Source organism: Schistocerca piceifrons, chromosome 7 (assembly GCF_021461385.2).
Source record: "Schistocerca piceifrons isolate TAMUIC-IGC-003096 chromosome 7, iqSchPice1.1, whole genome shotgun sequence".
In the NCBI taxonomy this organism is placed as follows: domain Eukaryota; kingdom Metazoa; phylum Arthropoda; class Insecta; order Orthoptera; family Acrididae; genus Schistocerca; species Schistocerca piceifrons.
The window spans coordinates 353,528,568-353,547,875 of record NC_060144.1 but is presented as its reverse complement, the minus strand read 5'-3'; the positions used below and the strand labels follow the sequence as shown (position 1 = coordinate 353,547,875).

Here is a 19,308-nt window from a genome sequence, read left to right as displayed (position 1 = left end):
CTCATATTACGTGTTTGTTACGATGTAAGTAAGGTGCTGCGCCTCAGTGTCAGCTTGTCAGATGCAGCTTACGTCGCAATATGTGTATGAAACTACGGCTTTACTTACGTGCATTTGTACTTGTGCCGAGTCACTGTAAAAAGCTTCCAGTTGTTCGACTGCTTTTATCGCCTCAGCGTGACACAGCGCTTCCCCCTCTCGGGATCTCGCGATATCACGGCTCGTAAGCAAGTGGCGATAGCGGCACGTGCTAACAGCCGACACTCGCCTGCAGTGCTCCGTTATCTGCCAGGCGAAAGGTAGCGCACGCTTCAGGGCCAAGTCTTCCTACAGTTGTCAACAACTTCAACGTAAGTCACTCACATACCACCGGCAACATTGCGTTTATGCTTCATATTATAAATGCTACAAGATCCAATTAGGTCCCACGAGTACAAACGTTATATTCATTCACTGCGACCTCCATGAGAGTTTCGTCTTTTTATGATCGTAAAGAACCGCACAAAGACACGGACAAAATGTATACTTGTTGTAATCATTGGCAGCTATCTTTAAATGTGGGTAAACGTAAGATACTGCCTATAACGAAGAGAAAGAACGGTACCGTATCTGATTACGAGGCTAATGGTGAAGATCTTGAGCACCTTACACGATACAATACACGTATATAGGGCTAGATACTAAGAAGTGGTATGTTATGAAACGATCACATAAAATCAGTATGACGGAAGGCGAATGACAGACTTAGACTTGTTGGAAGGGATGATCTGTATTCCAAGAAGACTCCGTGAACCTTATTGCGCCCGCCACCATCGTATATCTTGCTTAGAGACAGTGAGATTAAGATAAGAGAGATTGAGGCATATACATGTTTAGGCATATAGACATTTTCCATCACACAATATGCAAATGTACACTACTGGCCATTAAAATTGCTACACCACGAAGATCACGTGCTACAGACTCGAAATTTAACCGATAGGAAGAAGATGCTGTGATATTCAAATGGTTAGCTTTTCAGAGCATTTACACAAGGTTGGCGCCGGTGGCGACACCTACAACGTGCTGACATGAGGAAAGTTTCCAACCGATTTCTTATACACAAACAGCAGTTGACCGGCGTTGCCTGGTGAAACGTTGTTGCGATGCCTCGTGTAAGGAGGAGAAATGCGTACCATCACGTTTCCGACTTTGATAAATGTCTGATTGTAGCCTATCTCGACATTGCTGCTCGCGTTGTTAGCAGAATATGGAATCGGTGAGTTCAGGAGGGTAATACGGAACGCCGTGCTGGGTCCCGTATCACTAGCAGTCGAGATGACAGGCATCTTATACGCATGGCTGTAACGGATCGTGCAGCCACGTCTCGATCCCTGGGTCAACAGATGGGGACGTCTGCAAGACAACAACCATCTGCACGAACAGTTCGACGACGTTTGCAGCAGCATGGACTATCAGCTCGGAGACCATGGCTGAGGTTACCCTTGACGCTGCATCACAGACAGGAGCGCCTGCGATGGTGTACTCAACGACGAACCTGGGTGCATGAATGGGAAAACGTCATTTTTTCGGATGAATCCAGGTTCTGTTTACAGCATCATGATGGTCGCATCCGTGTTTGGCGACATCGCGGTGAACGCACATTGGAAGCGTGTATTCGTCATCGCCATACTGGCGTATCACCCGGCGTGATGGTATGGGGTGCCACTGGTTACACGTCTCGGTCACCTCTTGTTCGCATTGACGGCACTTTGAACAGTGGACGTTACGTTTTAGATGTGTTACGACCCGTGGCTCTACCCTTCTTTCGATCCCTGCGAAACCCTACATTTCAGCAGGATAATGCACGGCCGCATGTTGCAGGTCCTGTACGGGCCTTTCTGGATACAGAAAATGTTCGACTGCTGCCCTGGCCAGCACATTCTCCAGATCTCTCACCAACGTCTGGTCAATAGTGGCCGAGCAACTGGCTCGTCACAATACGCCAGTCACTACTCATGATGAACTGTGGTGTTGTGTTGAATTTGCATGGGCAGCTGTACCTGTACACGCCATTCAAGCTCTGTTTTACGCAATGTGCGGGCGTATCAAGGCCGTTATTACGGCCAGAGGTGCTTGTTCTGCGTACTGATTTCTCAGGATCTATGCACCCAAATTGCTTGAAAATGTAATCACATGTCAGTTCTAGTATAATATATTTGTCCAATGAATACCCGTTTATCACCTGCATTTCTTCTTTGTGTAGCAATTTTAATGGCCAGTAGTGTAAGAGGAAAGAAAATAGGTCATCTTGGTGTGACGTATCCTCCGTGTCCTCAATACAATGTTATGCGGTATAAATGGGATGATTTAAAGTCATGTCCCCTCGGACAAGGCTACATCAGCGATTCAGTAGTCGTATTCAGGGATACGACAGGGACGATCATCCGAAAGTCAAGAGACCATGGGCTCTAAAATACATACCTTAAGAGCTATGAGCAGTTATTTACGTTCGATTCTGTGAAATGTATCTTTTCTAGTGCAAGGTCTTTGCTTTCCATACTTTCGGAGGAAGTAGTGAGGACCAAAACAAGAAAAAAATGTCTAGTAACCATAGACTCTAAAATGCTTAACTTATTTAGTAGAACTTATTTAGTAGAACAATTATGTTTCGTAGTAGCGAAGATGAAGAAGTGTTCCTAGCATTTTAGAACCTATGTTTACTGCACTTTTTCCTTATTTTGGTCCATATTACCATTTCTCAAAATATGGAAAGCAAAGAGCTTCCAATAAAAGAGACTTGCTTCTCAGTATAGAAGATGAACAAGCTCTCGTATCATCTAAGGCATTCATTTTAGAGCCCATGTTGACTAGATTTTGTGCTTCGAATCACCTAAGGCATCCATTTTAGAGCCCATATTGACTAGATTTTGTGCTTCGAATGATCGTTTTCTCATATCCCTGAATACCATTTCGTCCTGTGGAGCAAGACTATTAAATCACCAAAATATATTTGAAATTAGAATTCAATATTAATACCTTCAACTGCTGACGGGCGTTGATATACATCAGGGCTTCACAACATACGTGCTCGCGGAGCAAGCTGTGAGCAGCAAGGCGCGAGCACGGAGCAGCGCGAGTACGCTACCCCCACTACCGGACCAGAGCGGAGAGTGGGGAGAGTCACGTGGGGCACACAACAGCTGCCGCCAGTCAATGTAAATCCGCGGTCACCTGCAGGGATATCACTCACGAATTATTACTGCGACAAATTCAAACAAACAAAGGAGAATGTACACGTGCCACATAATTTTATTAGCTTAGTGTATGCCTCTACATTCGTATTAATTTGTGAACTGTTACACAATAAAAGGTGTCACTGAAGTGTGGGGTTCTCGGTTATCTTGTACTTTTTGCCCTTTACAATTGTGTCTATGTTCGGAGTAATTGTTCTTGTGCATCGTAGGCGCAGCGTGCAGTTTAAATTTCGATCAGACAATGCGTTTCTCTGGCGCGTCTTGTTACATTTCATTGCAGAGAACAGTTGTTCACAAACATACGTGGAACCGATCACTGATATTATTGTAGCCACCAGTTTGTGCAAACCAGGAAATCTATCCTGAGGGAAGCCTCTGTAGAATTCCAAAATGTTTTTCTTGTTCTGAAATTTGTCTCTGTATTCTCTGTCACACTGCAGGTCAATAATTTCTAGTTGCAGCTCAGGACGAATCTCTTCAATATTCGCTGAATATGGAGAGGAGAACAGATCAAAATCACTGTCTAATGTTGTCAGATCTTGAAAGTGTTGATCAAATTCTTCCTTAAGGGCATGTGAATAACGTTCACAGTCTTTGTGAACATCTTGCATGGATGATAATGTAGGAAAATGAGCTAGATTTCCTGTTTCCAGCTGACTCACCCAAAGGGTCAATTTCATTTTAAAAGCTCGTATTCCATCTATGAAATGAGTAATTAGCAGATCTTTACCTTGTAGTGAAATGTTCAAAGCATTCAGATGGCTGATTAAATCTGCTAAGAACGCGAGATCACATTTCCATGAAGGCTCTTTCAGTTCAGCAACACGCATATTATTTATTTCCATGAACATATTTATTTCATTTAATAGGCAAAAAAATCGATTTAATAATTCGCCATGACTAAGCCAGCGGACCTCGCTGTAATAAGGCAGGCTACCATACTGTCTTTCTACATACTGAAGAAAGCTTTTACATTGCCTGTGTTGTAGCCCATGCTTCCTTATATAATTGGTTGTACGAAAAACAACACTCATCACATTTTTTGGAGTGATACTCTTTGCACACAAGTTTTCCTGGTGGATCAGCCAGTGAACGCCCCTTGTTTCATTCGGCACGGTCAGTTTTTGCATTTTCTCCTTCAACAGCGCCACGAAACCTGATTTTTTCCCTGTCATCGCTGGTGCACCGTCTGTAGACACTGAAACAAAAGAATTCCACGACAATCCTATATTTTCAACACTTTCTTCAACACTACTTAAAATATCACTTCCGGTTGTAGTGTTCTTCATGGCTACTACATCGAGGAGCTCCTCCCTCACCTGAAGATCTCTATTAACACCTCTAATAAATATGGTAAGCTGCGCTGTTCCTGTGATATCAACACTTTCGTCCAGAGATAGAGAATACGCCATAAAATCTTTAAGGATATTTGCAAGCTGGCTCTGGACGTCGTCGACCATGTCCTGTATGCGACGCATAATGGTCATGTTAGATAATGGCACAATCCGAAACTGTTCGACTTGAGATGTTCCGCGGCAACTACCAAACATTATTTTACTAAATCGCCATCAGTGATGGGGAGCAGGGATTTTGCTAAAAGCAAAGCAATTTTGTAACTCATTCTGAGAGCTGCCTCAGTTGATTTTTCTTCGTCGTCCAGATCTTCTTCGCATAGCTTCCTTTTAAGTTTAATAACTTCCTGTGCACGATCTGGTCCATCACATTTTCCACTTCCGTAGTCTTTCACGTGGTACGACATATAATGTCGCTGCAAATTAAATTTCCTAAAAGAATTCAGCGTTTTGTGACACACTAAACATTTTGCAACATCATCTTTTTCTGTAAACAGATACAATTCCTCCCAATGGGGGTTGAACTGCGAAAGCATGGTTGGGGTTACACAACGGCGACTTGACATGATTCTTAACCAGCGAAGTGACTGTTAGAGCTGATCGTAGTACTTTTAACGTTAAACAGTCGGCGCGAATTCAATAGGCACGCTGCGGTCCTATTCATACGTGCGCGCGCATTTCCCCTCCCTCCCCTCCCTCCCTACTCCGCGACCTTGCAGCTGCTCGCGAGCAAGTGCCTGAGCAGACGCGAGTACTCGCGCTCAAAACCGGCCAGTTGTTAAGCCCTGATATACATCAACGGAGACAGGTGAAAATGTGTGCCCCGACCGGGACTCGAACCCGGGATCTCCTGCTTATATGGCAGACGCTCTATGCATCTGAGCCACTGAGGACGCAGAGAATAGTGCGATTGCAGGGACTATCTCGCGCACGCCCTCCGCGAGACCCACATTCTTACCTTGTATGTCCACACACTACATTCGTAGTGTCCTACCCAATCAGATGGATAGAGCATCTGCCATGTAAGCAGGAGATCCCGGGTTCGAGTCCCGGTCGGGACACACATTTTCACCTGTCTCCGTTGATATATATCAACGCCCTTCAGCAGCTGAGAGTATTAATATATAAGCTGCAGTTCATCAGTGGTGTCTGTCCTTTCGGACATACCCGAAAGAACAGACACCATATCCATATAAGAAATTAGATTTGGTCCTATGGGACATGGGTTCTGAATCACCCTGTACACTAAGGTTACCAAAGTCATGGGATACCGCCTAAAATTATGTCGGACCTCATTTTGCCTGGCATACTGCAGCAGCTCGGCGTGGCATGAACTCAAAAAGTTGGGAGCGTCTGCAGAAATAACGAGCCATGACGCCTCCGTAGCTGTCCACATTTGCGAAAGTGTTGCCGGGGCAGGATATTGTGCACGAACTGACCTCTCACTTGCCACCATAAATATTCATTGGGATTCATGTTGGGCGAACTGCGTGGCCAAACCATTCTCTCGAATAATCCAGAATGTTCTTCAAACCAATCGCAAACAATTGTGGACCTGTGGCATTACATCGCTGTTTTGGAACATAAAGTCCATGAATGGCTGCAAATGATTTCCAAGTAGCCGAACATAACCATTTACAGTCAAAGATCGGTTCAGTTGGATCAGAGGACCCAGTCCATTCCACGTACATGGCTTGTCCAGCTTGGGTACATGGCTTCGTGGGGTATGCGCCTCGCTCAAATCCTACCGTCATCTCATACCAGCTGAAACCGAGTCTCATCTGACCAGGCCACAGTTTTCCAGTCGTCTAGAGTCCAACTCATATGGTCACGGGTCCAGGAAGGGCACTGCAGGCGTTATCGTGCTGTTAGCAAAGGCACTCTTGTCGGTCGTCTGCAACCATAGCCCATTAGCGTCAAATTTCGCCACACTGTCCATACGGATACGTTCGTCGTACGTCCCACTCTGATTTTTGCGATTATTTCATGCATTATTGCTTGCCTGTTAACACTGACAACTCCACGCAAGCGCCGCTGCTTCCAGTAGTTAAGTGAAGGCCGTCAGCCACTGTGTTGTCCGTGCTGAGAGGTAATGCCCGAAATTTGGTATTCTCGGCACATGCTTGATACTGGATCTCGGAATATTGAATTCCCTAACGGTTTAGGAAACTGAATGTCCCATGCGCCTACTCCAACTACCATTTCGCGGTCAAAATCTGTTAATTCTCGTCATGCGGTCATTATCACGTCGGAAACCTGTTCAATGAATTACCTGAGTACAAATGACAGATCCGCCTCTGCACTGCCCTTTTACACGTTGTGTACGCGATACTACTACCAGCCGCACATGTGCATATTGCTGTCCCATAACTTTTGTCACAGGATATATGCAGCTGTAGAACTAGAAGTCACATTTTGTCTTACACGTTACATATTGCGCAATGAAACTTAAGGGATGTCCGGAGGAACAATATCCGAATATATTTTTAATAGGGCATGTGTAGGAGTAACAGATTTTCAGTAACTTTAGTCTGAATTTGGCGGCTGCAGCGGCAACCCTGTAGAAGATACAAATTAGGTTGAACTGTGACTGTTGGTAGTGGCTAAAAACCGATTTAGTCTTCCGGACACAGGCAATGTGATTCTTAGCCTTTGTCGCGTACTTGGCGTAACCCACGTTTGCTATAGAGTGGAACACACTCAGCATTAATTTTTTTAGATACGCCTATTCACGAAATTACAGTTCTTGACATATTTATGGACAATTGTGCTCTTCTTATAAATAAAAGCGAAAAATGGCGTCGTTGGAGACATCCAGCCTATGTTCTAGTAGTGTTGAAAATAGAAGAATTCACAAACTGTTCTGTAACAAAAATGCTGTCACTCTACTGAAGTGAGAATTCTTGAGAGCATTCGTTACCTCGTTTACCAGCCGCACGCGACGACTAAGTAAACAGAGAGCTACGACATCTGTTTGCGCAACGACTTTCGTTTCTGGTTCAAATGGCTCGGAGCACTATGGGACTTAACTTCTGAGGTCATCAGTCCCCTCGAACTTAGAACTACTTAAACCTAACTAACCTAAGGACATTACACACATCCATGCCAGAGGCAGGATTCGAACCTGCGACCGTAGCGGTCACGCGGTTCCAGACTGAAGCGCCTAGAACCGCACGGCCACGCAGGCCGGCTTTCGTTTCTGTGTACGTTTAGTTGTAAGAGCCATCGATCTGTTTATGCCATGCACAGTAAATTTAAAAAAAAAATGTGCGTCGCAAGATATTGCAATCTGAACCAATTGTCAAAATATGCATTATTGCTCACTAGATAGCACTAGCAATAGTTGGGATGTGGAAACGGCTGGGCATACGATTCATTGTTTCGAACCTGGATTTGCAAGTGCCGTATGGTATTAAGCAACATTCCATCATTGTGCATATAAAATGTGATCCGCATCCTCGCGCTGATATACTAATTTTTAAACAATTTCTTATTATTGCATCAGATGGTGCTGCTAGGTCAACGACGGTCGCATTCGGCATCTGACCTAGGTCAACGAAAGTCGCATTCGGCATTTAATGCCTCTGAAATCTCTTTGGAAATTTGTGGAAAGAACTGTGGGACCAAACTGCTCAGGTCATCGGTTCCTAGGCTTACACACTACTTTATCTAACTTAACTTACGCTAGGGACAGCACTCACTCCCATGCCCTAGGGAGAACTCAATCCTCCGCCAGGGGGCGGGGGGGGGGGGGGGGGGGGCGGGAGCCGCCAGAACTGTGAAAGTCGCCTGAGACCGGCAGGCTACCCCGCGCGGCTCTGAAATCTGTCATAGAAATTCTGCATCATGTTCTGATTAGAGCATCACCACACTAAAACGAATTTTCTCACTACTCCTCTGTGTGATACGACGTTAGAGGGTACTGTTATGAATCATTTGTTCCAATTCTTTAAAGACATGGCAGAGGAGTGAACCTTTTTTTTTTTTTTTTTTTTTTGGTGCTTTCGGCGTTTTATTAAAATTGCAACTAGACCTTTGCGCCACATTTTCAACATAGTCAATTGTCCTGCCTGCGGTGGCCCTGTACGCGTAAAACTTTTTGTTTTCTTACCTGTTGAGAATCCTCTCACAGTAACAACAGTAAGCTGTTTATGTTAACTTGCCCCAACATACGACGCAAGAAACCGTGGATAGTGCTGCTTCATTCACTTCCACAATTTATACATACATGTTGAACAATTATCATAAATATTGGACAAATTAAATTCGAGTATGGGCATTAGCATCGGAAAACTCAGACAAACCTGTGGTAACACTAAGGAGCAATGAAAATTAATCGCTACCTAATAATACTCAACCTAGAACACAAGAGCAATGAGAATTAATCGTTACCTTATAATATTCGAGCTGAAAAACAATTTTGAACTATAGAAATCAATACTAAGAATTGTGAATGATACAAATTTTGAAAACACTAGAAAAACGATAAAAATAAAGAAAAATGGAATATATCAGAAAGAAAAATACTGAGAATGAAGCTTGGATATGCCTTTGAAGAACAGAATTATTATGGATTTGCAAAAAGAAAAAAGTAACAAGAGAAAGTGCTGTTTTCCTGAGAAACGTTGAACTACTCCCGTTGTTGTTGTACGTGCTGATGTAAGTCCCAGTGCACGCTGGATTACGCTACAGGCCTTGAGACCTGACCGAAAAACCTTATCTGCAACAGGAAATGTTATATTTTAATTTATCGTCAATAATAACGTTATCAGACTACATCGAGGCTGTCAGATGTGGCGGTCAACACAGTAATCCAGCTGGACCATGCTCGTTCCACTATCTCTTCGATAGTCCAAGAAACCATAATATCTGCGTAGTCTTCACGTTCAACCCGACATGTCGTTGATTGAAAATGTATGGAACTTGGTTTCGGTGCGAATTACGAACTCACACTCAAGCGCGGGCTCCTTAATTTTACTATCAAATTATCTTTTATTAAATAATTTCTTTTCTTCTGGGTTCGCAACCTGTATAGAGTCTTCGCTGGTCGTCGCGGCTCTGTTCTAAGCGGTACTCATCTCTGAAGACAATTCTACTCGAGTGAATGCGATTCCAGGGCGAAGATGTATCTGGAGGTGTCTCGGACAGCGACAGGACACCAACCTACAGTCGCCCACCATAACTCCCGACAACCAGGAGTGACGGACTGGGGTTCCAATTCTTTTTATAGCATGCACAGTGGTACGTCGACAATGTTCTACGCCAGGTTTTGTTGCCCTTCATGACAAGCCATCCTGGACTTACATTCCAGCAAGAAAATGCCCGCCTGCACATAGTGGCCAGCAAGATCACAGGGTCTCTCCCAAGTTGAGAACAGTGGGCAGGGCTCTCCAACCAGTTCGTGATTTTGACAATTAACGCGTCAGTTGGACAGAACTTGGCACAAAATCCTTTAGGAGGACGTCTAACAATTCTGTCAATCAATGCCAGTCCGAATAACTGCTTGCAGAAGGGCCTGGGCAGACCAAATCGTTACTGATTTGCTCTATTTGTGAAGCTCTTTCTCTTGAATAAATCTTCTAGTGTTTTTGAAATTGTAATCAGTTGTATGTCTGTACATGTGCTTCATATCCCATTCGGATAATTTCTTCGTGGTCCGTTGAAGTTTTATCTAATATTGTTACTTACGTCTAGACGGAGTGACGTCCATAAATCATCTTGGAATGTAAGTTCTTTTATGTATTGCGCACACACGAATAAATATCCGAATGACATCCTAAACGAACAGACGGACCTCAAGCATGGACATTATCTGCGAAACTTTACTGCATAATATAAAAAGGAAATGGATAAATACAACATTACAACCAAAACACAATAGATAACATTAAGATCGCACATCTACATAATGCACAATATCTCCGACAAAAAACATCTCTACCTTCGATATAATTTACTTGCAAACATAAAGCGTCGTTGGAAAGATCTGTCATTTTGTAACTGTCAACAAATAACACGAAATTTCCCTATTTTTTGTAGAAAATAAATAGGCGACCTATTTTAAGAACATAGTACCTAAAAGAACTTACCTTCCAAGATGGTTTATGGACGTCACTCCATCTAGGTGTAAGTTTAAGATAAAATATCGTAGTACTATTACATAAATGTAGAGTAAAATGATATGTAAAGATGGAATGTCAAGAGCAACTATGGCAAATATACCGAAATAAGCTTGTCGTGACCTTGCGTAATCAACACAAACTACATGTTTGCAGCTAATTGTGTCAAAAGTATTCTTTCTTTTGCTACCGCCTTTATCACGCATTGTGCGCGGGGTCGGCAGGGTTAAGTACGGAATTGGCATGGTTAATTTTGAGGGGTGGCCGGATGCCCTTCCTGCCGCTACCCCATATCCCCCAGGACGGAATTAGTGTACCCCAGCTGTCTGCGCCTAGTGTAAATCGTGAAATAGTGTGAATGTGTTACAAATGTCGGCGAGTCGTGTAACTGAGGCGGGACGTGAGGACCAGCCCGGTATTCACCTAGTAGGATGTGGAAAACCGCCTGAAAACCACATCCAGGCTGGCTGGCACACCAGCCGTCGTCGTTAATCCACCGGGCGGATTCGATCCGGGGCCGGCATGCCTACCCGAGTCCAGGAAGCAGCGCGTTAGGGCTCTCGGCTGTCGTGGCGGGTCGTAATTTTGTCAAACTATAAAGAAGATATAATCTTTTCTAAATATCTTCGTCGCAGTACTGATAATGTTACGCACCACTTGTCGAAATGTGATTTTTTTTTTTTTTTTAAGCACAGCATGCATCGGTACTTCATTATCCCATTATCAAGTTATTTAAGTTACTACGCCGTTCATGGGATAATGTAATTCCTAAACATGTTGTGGTTAATAAATTATACATTTTCAACAATTCGTGCGTAGCATTTTCAGCACTGATTCATCGTACAGTTCTACGATGATGTCACAATAGGCTATCTTTGTCGCGTAAAATACAACCTACAGTGCTTATCGTTAAAACTGCAACACCAATAACAATAGAGGATGATAAAATTTGGTTTATTGTGGCGTTCGCAGCACAGTATAAAGAACACTCGATTAAAAATGCACAGCAATTCGAGCGGGAGGGGGGAGGCTATAAAAGGCGCGAGATTTAGTATGTAGTGCAGCCTTCTCTGGCAACAACCATGACTCAAACAGGGTTGGACGGCGAGTCGAACTGAACTTCGATGACAGATTCGCGTACCCGTGCGTAGCTGTATGCTGCGTCAACTCTCTGTCACAATTCGTTAGTTGTAGTGGCTTGTGAATGGTGGCGTGCCGATCTCTCAGGAGCCAACGACCAGATTATTTCATTGGTTGAAGGATCTGGAGAATGTGGTGACTAGGACAACAGTAGAAAATCGTTTGTGTATAGCTATTTTAGTAGTTCCAGGGCAACATGAGGTCTTGCGTTATCATGTTTGAAGATCTCGAAAGACAGGGCACGCCACAGGCTTTAACACGTCCGAAATGATACACCTCCTGACCAAATTACTGGCCTTGCGAACCAGAGATGGTTGTGTTGTGTATTCAATGACTCTCGAGCCAGTTGATGAACTCGTGTGGCTATGACTAATAGAAAGTGGCACAGATACGCCTACGGTGATGTTATATTCAAAACCGGGACTAGTTTGAAAATGTACGTGCAGTGTTGCCTCGTCCTGCTGCCACATCAAGGGAAGCTGTTAACAACGGTCCTTGTGCTGACAGTGAGTGGTGCTCCAGCTCTCATGGCATTGTACGTGTGGATACTTCTCTTGTCGAATGAATCCCATCTCATAACCCATGGCGTTTTACGTGACTGTACGACCCTCCACGCCCAAGCAAACAGTATGCTTGTCGTCTTGGGCGCTAATCAAGTGGGGTCGTTGCGATCCTCACGGCGTTGAATACGACCGTCCTGAACCCATATGTGGCAGATGCCAGTTTCAGAACACAAATATGGAGAAATAACACAGGTGATGTTCGAAGCATGATCAGAAACTAATACCCTACATGGCTCAAAGGTTCCAAGTACTGACTGAAAGCATGTGGACTTTAAAAGAGCCACTCCCATAAATGGCGCTGTGCTGAAGAGGATGGAAGCAAACAATTTACAGCTCGGTTATGATAAAAAAGGAAAGAGTACACTAAAATCTACACGTCGGGGTATCGAAAACACACGTGACCTCTGCCAGTCAACAGTGGTCACGTCTGGGCGCAACACAGGAGCTATCATCAGAACCGTCCTTCAGGACTTTCCCAGAAGTCAACAACGCCCCATTCTCACCTCGTGCGGCCTGTATACTCCTCTGGTGCGATCTGATCCTGTATCCTGTTGGAGAATCAGTTTGGGGTAGATTCTCAAAAGTTCTCAGTAGAAGAAACTTCTGCTTTGCCGAACTCATTTTCAGAGTCTGACGGTGACGTGAAAAGCGCATTCCTGGGTGGAACCATGAGCTCAACCGGCGGCTATACAATAAATTCAAGGAAAGTAGAGGCCAGTAAACAGCTACAAATTTGATGAATTTCTTGAATGAACGAAGGAGAGGAAAGCAACACACAGAAATAAGGGAACCTGACTTCACACATTCCAATAGAAAAGCTTGGTCACTGATTTGAAAGCTGGGGAGACCCTTCCCACAACACAAAGCAGTCAATCGTCTCCTGCGACACAAACGTTAAGTCACTTAGTGACTATTTCCAAGATTCCAGCAGCTAAAGAAAATGTTCGGCAAGTAAAGAAAGAATTTAGTGAGGTTAAATAATTTCTAGAATCAAACTAAAATTCTCTTCTGCATTAAGATTACTGAACTGGAGGCAGCCTTTAAGCATACGAAATGTAGAAAAGCTGCACGTGCAGATGGGCTCTACTCTGAATTTTTGGTATGCAGTGGTTGAACAACGCGAGTGGGGCTAGTGTGGCTTTTTAACGAAATTCTTCGTGCAGGAACATTACCAGCAAAATTTAAGAGAGCTAAAAATGTTTCTATTAAAAAGCCAGGCGAAGAAGGAACAGCTATAGAAAATTTTCACCCAAAACACTAATTAACTGTGCTTACAAACTCTTGGAAAGAATGCGAATGTGAAATAATCTAGGTTAAGTTAAGTATCAAAGGTGGGTCAGATATGATAGTCGGATGCTTCTATAGACCACCTGCATCAGCAACCGTAGTAGTTGAGCGCCTCAGAGAGAACCTGCAGAACGTCGTGAAGAAGTTTCGTGATCATACTTTTGTAATAGGGGGAGACTTCAATCTACCAGGTATAGAATGGGATAGTCACACAATCAGAACTGGAGCCAGGGACAGAGACTCTTGTGACATTATCCTGACTGCCTTGTCCGAGAATTACTTCGAGCAGATAGTTAGAGAACCAACTCGTGAAGCTAACGTTTTAGACCTCATAGCAACAAATAGACCGGAACTTTTCGACTCCGTGAATGTAGAAGAGGGTATCAGTGATCATAAGTCAGTGGTTGCATCAATGACTACAAGTGTAATAAGAAATGCCAAGAAAGGAAGGAAAATATATTTGCTTAACAAGAGTGATAGGGCACAAATCGCAGAATATCTGAGTGACCGCCATCAAACGTTCATTTCTGAGGAAGAGGATGTGGAACAAAAATGGAAAAAATTCAGAAACATCGTCCAGTACGCCTTAGATAAGTTCGTACCGACTAAGGTCCAAAGCGAGGGGAAAGATCCACCGTGGTATAACAATCATTTACGAAAGGTACTACGGAAACAAAGAAAGCTTCATCATAGGTTTAAGAGTAGTCGAATCATAGCTGATAAGGAAAAGCTGAACGAAGCGAAAAAGAGCGTAAAGAGAGCAATGAGAGAAGCATTCAACGAATTCGAACATAAAACATTGGCAAACAATCTAAACAAGAACCCTAAAAAGTTTTGGTCATATGTAAAATCGGTAAACGGATCTAAATCCCCTATTCAGTCACTCGTTGACCACGATGGCACCGAAACAGAGGACGACCGAAGAAAGGCAGAAATACTGAATTCAGTGTTCCGAAACTGTTTCACTGCGGAAAATCGTAACACGGTCCCTGACTTCAGCCGTCGCACGGACGCCAAAATGGAAAATATTGAAATAAACGATATCGGAATTGAAAAACAACTGCTATCACTTAGTAGCGGAAAAGCATCCGGACCAGACGAGATACCCTTAAGATTCTACAGTGATTATGCTAAAGAACTTGCCCCCTTTCTATCAGCAATTTGTCGTAGATCGCTGGAAGAACGTAAAGTACCTAGCGACTGGAAGAAAGCGCAGGTCGTTCCCATTTTCAAGAAGGGTCATAAATCAGATGCGAATAATTATAGGCCTATTTCGCTTACGTCAATCTGTTGTAGAATAATGGAACATGTTTTGTGTTCTCGTATTATGACGTTCTTAGATAATACAAATCTCCTTCATCATAACCAACATGGATTCCGCAAACAGAGATCATGTGAAACTCAGCTCGCCCTATTTGCCCAAGAAATTCACAGTGCCGTAGACACTGGCGAGCAGATTGATGCCGTATTCCTGGACTTCAGGAAGGCATTTGATACGGTTCCGCACTTACGTTTAGTGAAAAAAATACGAGCTTACGGAATATCGGACCAGGTTTGTGATTGGATTCAGGATTTCCTAGAAGAAAGAACACAACATGTCATTCTTAACGGTTCAAAATCTGCAGATGTAGAGGTAATTTCGGGAGTACCGCAGGGAAGCGTGATAGGACCTTTATTGTTTACAATATACGTAAATGACTTAGTTGACAACATCGGTAGCTCCGTGAGGCTATTTGCAGATGACACGGTTGTCTACAAGAAAGTAGCAACATCAGAAGACTCGTACGTACTCCAGGAGGACCCGCAGAGGATTAATGCATGGTGCGACAGCTGGCAACTTTCCCTAAACGTAGATAAATGTAATATAATGCGCATACATAGGGGCAGAAATCCATTCCAGTACGATTATGCCATAGGTGGTAAATCATTGGAAGCGGTAACGACCGTAAAATACTTAGGAGTTACTATCCGGAGCGATCTGAAGTGGAATGATCACATGAAGCAGATAGTGGGAAAAGCAGGCGCCAGGTTGAGATTCATAGGAAGAATTCTAAGAAAATGTGACTCATCGACGAAAGAAGTAGCTTACAAAACGCTTGTTCGTCCGATTCTTGAGTATTGCTCATCAGTATGGGACCCTTACCAGGTTGGATTAATAGAAGAGATAGACATGATCCAGCGAAAAGCAGCGCGATTCGTCATGGGGACATTTAGTCAGCGCGAGAGCGTTACGGAGATGCTGAACAAGCTCCAGTGGCGGACACTTCAAGAAAGGCGTTACGCAATACGGAGAGGTTTATTATCGAAATTACGAGAGAGCACATTCCGGGAAGAGATGGGCAACATATTACTACCGCCCACATATATCTCGCGTAATGATCACAACGAAAAGATCCGAGAAATTAGAGCAAATACGGAGACTTACAAGCAGTCGTTCTTCCCACGCACAATTCGTGAATGGAACAGGGAAGGGGGGATCAGATAGTGGTACAATAAGTACCCTCCGCCACACACCGTAAGGTGGCTCGCGGAGTATAGATGTAGATGTAGATGTAGATGTAGATCGAATACAAGAACAAATTAATTTTGTGATACCGTCTACACAAGCTGAATTTAGACCTTTTAGAAGCTGCTGTAACCAAGTGCTCTCATTGACTAGTCGCACAACATCTGACTACCAGAACAAAATCAAAACTGAGGTGGTTTTCGTTGACATGTCAGCAGCTAATGAGGTGGTATGATGCAAGGATCTGATATTGAAATTTCTAAAAACGAAACCTTGTAAGAGTCTAGATCATCTTAAGCAACATATTGAGCACTCAGCAGTTTAAAGTACACCAAGGGTAATAGGTAACCAGATGGCATGTACTCAGTGGTGGCTTGTCTCAAAGCCGAACTTAAGCTGCCTGAAATTCATCTATGCAGATGACCCTGCAATTTCATATCAGAGTGAAGATCTTCCTGAATGTGAAGAACACCTAATAAACAGCCTCATTGAACTTTATGAATATTTTAAGACATGGCGTCTTAAACCTGATGTTTCTAAAACAGACATATGTCATTTTCACCTCTCAAATTGTCCAGCATCAGTGAAGTTAAGCCCACGATTTTGCCCTCTTGGTATAGCCGAATACAAAGAGAAGCCAAAATACCTTTTCTAACATTAGACAAAATGCTAATATACCATAAACACCTTTCCAACACAGCTAAGAAGGCGCAGACATGAGGGAACCTGGCGAGAATGCTGGCAGACAGTGCATAGGGGGCAAATACATCAGTTCTCCACAGAGCATCCCCTGGGTTAGTATACCCTGCGGCAGAATGTTGTGCACCAGTTTGGCATTCCAGCGCTGTTGTCAAGGAAGTTGAAGTATATTTAAATGCAGCTATGAGAACCATCACTAGCGCTATCGGCTCAACACCTACATGCTGTCTACCAACTTAGGTCGAACTGTCAATTTCACACTTGTCGAATGGTAGCTCTCTACAACTGATGCCAACAAGTTTCTAAAAGTGAAACAATCCCTCTTCACAAAGATTTAAATGTGGAAAAGCCAGAAGACCAGCACCAAGCGAAGTGGTGCAGTGGTTAGACACTGGACTCGCATTTGGGAGGACGACGGTTCAATCCTGCGTCCGGCCATCCTGATTTAGGTTTTCCGTGATTTCCCTAAATCGCTCCAGGAAATGCTGGGATGGTTCCTTTCAAAGGGCACGGCCGAATTCCTTTCCCATCCTTCCCTAATCCAATGAGACCGATGACCTCGCTGTCTGGTCTCCTTCCCCAAACAAACCAACCAACCAGAAGACCAGCATATTAAGAAGGAGTACAGAAGATCTTCACAGGGTTCAACTGGGATGCTGAATGAACATGCGAATGGCAAGCCACAAACACCCATAACCATGAACTTACTGATAACCCAGCTGTCAAAGTTTCAGGCATTCATCATTCTAGGGGGGTGTGGGTACAGGATAATAGATTACAGATTGGAAAAAGTATGTGCAAGTATAACATGTACAATTGAGGCTTTAGTGCTGACAGTATGTGAGGCTGTGGTGCGTTCAGACAATGAGCTATATTGTAAATGAGTGTCCTTACAGGCGAACCCCTGGTGGTTTTAACAGTCTGCTTGAAGGATCTGATGAGGTGCTCTACTAGGTACAGTCATCTGACATCTATGTACACTCTTGGCCGTTGAATGTTTATATTTATTCAAAACGATAGCAGTAACAATAGATGCAATTATACCTTCTGTAAATTCTGCATATATTGACTTCTTGTTTGTAGGAGCAATACTAGCAGACTTAGGTATAGTACATGTACTCACATTGGCCAGCAAACCCATCCACTGCCCCCTCCACACCCCCCCCCCCCCACACACACCCCCACACCCCCACCCACACACAAATATGCAAACACAACATGCATAGTTTTGTTCTCGAAATGCATTGCACACTGACGCTGTCAACCACCACTGTTGTAACATGTCATTCTTCTTGTCATCTTCATTTGGAATATATACAATTCTGCAATGCCTGTGTTGTTCAGAAGTATGATGCAATGTTCCTTTGGACATGCATGCCTGTATGAAGGAACAGACACAGTTACGACTACAGCCATTATGAAATACATCAATTGTATTTACAGTTGCGAATATGGACAACCATCAGCTATATAATGGAATGACAACAATGAAAATTTGTGCTGGAATGGCAATCTATGTACACTGTACAGCCAGACCCCAACTTCCATATGATATCTACCATGTGTCTACAACCATCACTCATACATCCATTGTGTATATCCCAATACAGGGCATACATTTTAATTGACAATCGCTTGCCCGGTGTCAGCAGATAAATTCAGTATTGTAGTGCCTGTGTTGTTCAGAAATACAATGCATGCATATCCAAAGGTACATTACATTATAAATATGATACTGTATTGCCTGCGTTGTTCAGAAGTATGATGCAACGTTCCTTCAGTCACGTATGCATGTCCTAAGGAACACTGCATCATACTTCACAGGCACTACAGTATCGTGGCAGACGATATATGGAAGTTCGGGTCTGGCTGTGAAGTGTGCTTGGACAGCCCGACGGTTAGACGATCACTCACGATAAGTGGGAAATTCAGGCAAGCGACTTTCAATTAAAACGTCTCCCCTGTATGGGAATATGCATAATGGATGTATGAGTTCAAGCTGTAGACACATGGCAGATGACATGGAAGTTTTGGTCTTGCCATGAGGTGTGCTCGGAGGGCCTAATGGTAAGGTGACAACTCGCGATAAGCGGGAAATTCGTGTTCGAGTCCTGGTCCTGAACAAACTTTCATTGTTGTCATTCCATTATGCAGCTGATAGTTGTCCATATTCGCAACTGCGAATACATTTCCTGTATTTATTTGGGATGTTTTTGATGTTCGTTATTCACCTTGTCGCTTCATATCACCATGTGTTGCTCCCAAATGTAGAGGGCACGTCCTGTGTGTATATAACTTTCGTGTGTTTTTGGAATAGTGACTTTCAAATGTAGCTGTAACTGGTTATGGTGGTAATTGTTTAAACACCAACACAGGTAACTGTTTAAATGCCATAATTGTTTCAAT

General features: G+C 43.5%; 1 protein-coding gene across 1 annotated transcript in view; it reads left to right on the top strand.

Moving 5' to 3' along the window:
- The first annotated feature begins 247 nt into the window (after window positions 1-247).
- LOC124805200 (glutathione S-transferase 1-like) overlaps window positions 248-19,308 on the top strand; it is a 112,574-nt gene continuing 93,513 nt past the window's right edge. The window contains exon 1 of the mRNA XM_047265696.1: window positions 248-350. The gene's annotated coding sequence lies outside the window, so the exon portion shown is untranslated. The remainder of the gene's footprint in view (window positions 351-19,308) is intronic.